The following is a 5817-nucleotide window of genomic DNA, read 5'->3' on the forward strand; positions in this document are numbered from 1 at the left end:
CACACACACACACACACACACACACACACACCCCTCCACTCTCTCTGGTATGGTTTAATTTTATCTTGTTCAATTTTTTAAAGAAGAGACTGAGAGAGAGGCCAGAGTTGAAAAGTGGCTAGCTTGGTGATCAAGGGCCTGATCCAAAGCTGACAGAGGTTAATGGTCTTTGGATCAGCTTCCCACACAAAAAACTCAGCTCTCTAGTACCTTAAAAGCACATAGGGGAAAGAACCACCCTGTTATCTATAATGAAAAGGATGCCAGTAAATTGATACACTGTTTTGAGGATGCACATTTCAGGTTCAGGAAATGAATCAAATATTTAATCGAAGATTTTAGAGAGGGTCCCCATTTTTCCAGTTGCAATTTTGCATCACAAATCTTTTGGTTGGATGTGGACTATTAATATGTATACCTGAAATTGCACACTGTGGCTAGATGGGAAGGAGGGCTAACAAAGAATCAAGCCTTCTAAATTTTCTGTAATCCCTGTTACCTATAGCTGCTGTTCCTCAGTATTCAGGACAGTAGAGATTGTGAACAGACAGCCATGCCCACACTAATAATTCCTGCAGCCAAACTATCCTTCCCTTTTCTAAATCTTATCCTTTTATCGCCATAAACTAGCTTCGTGCCTCTCCCTATGTTCAAGTCTGAAGATTTCTCCATTGGTACAACACATTCTAATATAATGCACCCTGGAGGACATCTGAGACATCGGGGAATCATTGTGCCCATGTGAGAGAAGTAGCTTTGGGGAAGTAGTTTGAAGCAGCAGAAATGAATGCCAGCGAGAGAAGTTTTGTAAACAAAGTGTTAATGTTGAAGGAGGCTCTAAAAACTAAATACACAGGTATTGTGGTAAACAGAGCTAGAACTAAATTAGAGAGCAAGGCTCTTGAGACATCTTTACATGTGCTCCGGAGGTGAAGTGAGGCACTTTAATTAGAGTGGGTCTGAAAGCTGCTGTAATTAAAGTGTTCACAGTGTCTCATGCATTCAGCATCTCACACTTCAAAATGGCAGTAGGGGTGCTTTAACTAAAGCTTGTTTGATGAACATTAGTTAAAGCACTCCCGCTGCCATTTTGAAGCATAGGGATGCTGAATACACAAGATGTGGAGGCTGCTGGAGTGCAATAATTAGCATGCTCCCGCAGACTCAATTAATCAAGTCTGCTCCGATGCCTTGTAATTACAGCACATCAGAGCAGCATCTCAGCATGTCTATAGGCAACCTTAGGGCTGACGTGCACACAGTTTTTGCACCATAATAATGCTTAGAAACCAACATAGTTAAAATTCTGCAACTCCCTTGGGTAAACATAGCTATGCTGATATAGTCATTTAATATGAATCTAGCCAAGATACTAGCATCTTTAGTATAACTTTTCCACCCTACAGAGGGTTCATTGCTTTGACTGTGTTAGTTTCTAAGCTAATACTTACAGCAGTACAAACTGTGTAGACTAGGCTAAGGAGTGAGAAGGGTAGTATGATAGGGAAGAAAGCAATGAGAGGAAGGAAGCCCTTGTCAGAAAGGGAACTGAGAATGGCTGACAAAGCTCCACTTGAGTAAGGTGTAAGTGGCTTTGAAGCAGTACAGTTTAGGGGTGAGGATAATTAAAAAGAACCACAAAAGCCTGAGAGTGTCTAGATTTTTCCTGAACCTTTTGAAAGTAGAGAGGTTCACTCTTTAATTGTAAAAATGTACAATGCCACAGCCTGTTAAATCATTCTTTTCAATACAGGGTGTGCTTCTGTTCATATCATTTTACATTGGTAATAATATAAGAAGGTGAAAATATATCGTGAACATGGTGGGTGAAATCATCACTCTCTTGAAACCAAATGGAGTCTTTCCATGATTTCACTGGGGTCAGGTTTTCTTTAATATAAGTTAAAAGTGGCAAGGTACTAAGATGGTATGAAATAGGAAGTCACACACACTACAAATCCATAATGAATGTTCTAGAAGAGTTATACAATAAACAGATGTACACAATTTAAAGGGATTATTAAAAGCTCACTCTTCATTTTTATGTGAGTTTTATCATATACATTTTTAAAAATACTCCAGATTTATTTTATTGTACCTATCTGTATTCAGCCTGAATGTTACAAGTAACCAATGGAGCCCTTAATTACATTTCTGCATCCATGCTTCAGTCCATCTTTATTCACAAAATAAATATTTTAATCAATTTATTTTCAAGTTATATGTGTTATCTCTAAATACTTATGTTCTAAAACTCTTCTACTGTCCTCTGTAGTGAAACTCAATATGTCAGAGCAACATTTTTCTTCCATTGTTTTCTCTTTATTTCTCAGAGTATTGTTGCACTGTGGCCTCAATCCACCAAAACACTTACATATGTGCTTAAATTTAAGTACTATCCCATGTCCTTAATGGAACCCTTCATGTGCATGAAGGTTGACACATGAATAAGTGCTTTACTGGATGGGAACCTGAATATCTTTTCCAAGTGTTTAGTTATGCTTCAAATGTCATTAGTTTTATTTAATATAAGTTTATTGTAAACTCTGTGTGTGTGTATGTGTGTGTGTGCGTGTGTGTATGTGTATATATAAAACAAATAAAACCTAAATAAATACAGAAGTGTGTACTGCTTTTATGACAATGGATAGGTCATAGAGCTAATAGGTAACTTAAATGTGATAGCATTCTCTGAGTCATTTCTAGAAGTAGTTGCTTATAGCAAGGTGTAATGACTTACGGCGGGGGAGTCAAACTCACTCTGTGGGGTTTCTTGCAGATCAGATCTGAATGTGGTGATGGGGTGAGTGGCATGAGGGAGCCATGGGGAGTTAATGCAGCTGTTGCTCTCCCCCCACCACTAACGCAAATCCCCAACAGAGCTCTGTTCTGTGGAGTTGTGCAGTGGGCCCTGCCCCTGAATTCTTGTCCCCTCTAGGAGCCCTGCAGGCCAGATGACACAGCTCTGTGGGCCAGATCTGGCCTGCAGGCTGTATGTTTGGGCACCCTTGACTTAGGATTTGGACTGACATGCATTTGAAGCACTTGAAATGTGTGGCTGCTTCCCACCTGCCCCCTGGAGTACTTCAAAATAACCATGAAGGAAGCCAATAATACTGTTCTCCGGTGAGGGGACTGTCAGCATATATACAGTTATAGTATACCTATCAGGTGTTCCAGTTCAGTATTGTATACCAGATGTGCGCTGGCTGCCTTGTCAGTCCATATACCAAAAATGTATACTGGGACAGCTTCTCTTTTCGCATAGTCGAATGTGATCCCACTGATTTCAGTGGATTTACACTGGTGAATTTGACAGCAGAAATTAGCCTAAAGTGACAAGGTGGTCTGAAATCAGTCAGACCCAGCTGAATAGTGGTGGAACTGAGAGAAGCTGCAGAAAGGCTGCTACAGTGGATCCAGGAAGAAGTGGGCTGAGAGAAGGAGCCTCTAGAAGCATCGTACAGAAGAGAGAATAAAATGGCTGTTTTACTTGATATTGCATTTAAGTTTTGTATTAAAGAATAAAGCTGTGTCCCAAAAGAGAATTGGATGGAGTAGTGAGTCCTTCCAAGCCTGGGGAAATTGGCCAGCTGTATTATGTGCAGGCCAGCATCCTTTCATCTGTTTACCTAAGGATGTAGCATTTTATTGGGCCAATTGCATTAAAAACTGTTGTATCAAATAATGCAAACATCTAAAATAAATGTGCAAATATTTTGAGTTTTAAAATAGCATAAACAGTTACAGGAGCTAGATAATAATGACAGAAACAAATATACTTCATTTCATAAGGTGATTACTGGCTGGATACATGGAGACAGGCCTCTTCATGGTAAAACCATTGCACCAATATTATTATTCTGTTTATTGTTAAGCACCAACAGTATAAGTATTTTATGCTTGCTTTGAAACATACAGAGCACTCACAGGCATGGGGGGGGAAAAATACCCGTGTTTTACTGGAAGCAGCAGCATCTGTATAGATTGGGCACTTCATCAGGACTTTTTGGTGCTTTTATCTAATAGCTGATTCAATCAGCTGTTAGAGAAAAGCCCTGCTGAAGCACCCAACTATACAGATGTTGGGCGAGCCGGGTCAAACGAACGTGATGCCTCTTCTGGGCTCAGTGCAGGGGCACACAGAGTTTAAACTAAAGCACCCGGTTGGGGTGGGGGGGAGATATGTAAACAGTCACAGTGCTGGTAACTGCCAGAGAAGAGGTACCAGACTGATTGAACCTTTGGCCTGGCCTGGTTTAATCCTGTCTGATAATTAGTGTTCCTAGCTACAGAACTGCTTTGTTCAGCAAGTTAAGCCAGCTTGTCAATATGCTTTGATATTTAATGTTGAAGACATGCATTTAAAAATGAAACCCCATTCTCACAAAACCCATACAAATATCCCAACACAATGGATTCATAAGACAAATGTTCCTTGTAAAAATCAAATAGGTCTGGAATTCTCTGTCTGCTTTAAATTACATTTTAAGAGGATGTTGTAATCCATTATTAAAAATATTTGTAGCATCAACATTATGTGTTTACTGAATGGTACATTCATGATCCTTCAGGTAATTTATTTTTAACACTTTGATTAGGTTCTATTTCATGCTTTCTCTCTCTCCTCCTGATGAGGTTTCTTTCTCCTGTCATTCCTTTTGTCGGAATAACAATATGAAATGGTCAGTTCTTTCCCTGAGTTACAACAAACTTATTGTCTGCCATTTTTCAGAAAACTACATTATATCTTTCAAATGATTTAGGGGTAAAAATGGCACTAACTAAAATGAAGACTATAAGTCTGCAACACAGAACTCTAGTTGAGAAAAAGAGTGATTTTTATGGGTAAAATACTGGCTTGGGCTTGGGAGAGTTGAGCCCAGTTCCTCTCTCTGCTAAGGTCCATAAGGTCTTGGAAAAATAATTTATCTGGCCCTGATTCAGGAAAGCATTCAGGCAGGGGTCTAAGTAATAAAGTTAAGATCATACTTCAGTGCTGTTCTCAGCTGGGGTTTTTGTATCTTAGGCACACTATTTGTAAAATAGGATTTTCTTTATCCTGCTTTTCACCTGTCTTGTTTATTTAGGGTTTGAGCCATAATTCAGAGCCACAGGAGACTGTCCATTTGACTTCAGTAGAGTTTGAATCAGGTCATTAGACCAGGGGTTGGCAACCAACAGCCCAGCCCACGGACAGGGGGCTTCAGTGGCATTAAACTAGTGACTTCAGCAGCATTCACTTTCTACTGTTGTCGTGAAAAAAAAATGATGACAGTGGCTGGTTCCTAGAGTCTGCCTATCTGCCTCTGACCCAGCCATAGTCACTCCAGCCCACAGCCTAGAAAAGTTGACAACTGCTCCATTAGAAAATAAGCTGTGTTGAGCAGTACCTGTCTCTATTACGTGCAAGTGCCTAATGCAATGGGACCCTTGGGGATTTAAAGTTCTACTTTAATACAAACAATAATAATACTATTAGTACATTAGGCAGAGGAAGAGGCATATAAGGAACTTGCCGGATCAATACTTATCCTGTGAGCATACCCCAAAAAAATGCTTTCATAAATCTTAATTATAATATGGATATTTGCCATTCAGTATTATCCACTTCAGAGATAAATGTGACTCATTACTAAATTACTACATTCTGTGCTGATGTAGGAGCAACCCTCATACTGTCTCTTTATGAGCCATTTTTGTCAGAGTAATTGCATTAGTAATAGTCGATTACACAGCAATCTTATGTTCCTACAAAATTAAGGTAATTACTGTAGCTAGAAATGCATCCCTCTGTATTCCATCCTAACAAGGAGC

This window comes from Crocodylus porosus, unplaced genomic scaffold (assembly GCF_001723895.1).
Source record: "Crocodylus porosus isolate Cpor-Errol unplaced genomic scaffold, CroPor_comp1, whole genome shotgun sequence".
In the NCBI taxonomy this organism is placed as follows: domain Eukaryota; kingdom Metazoa; phylum Chordata; order Crocodylia; family Crocodylidae; genus Crocodylus; species Crocodylus porosus.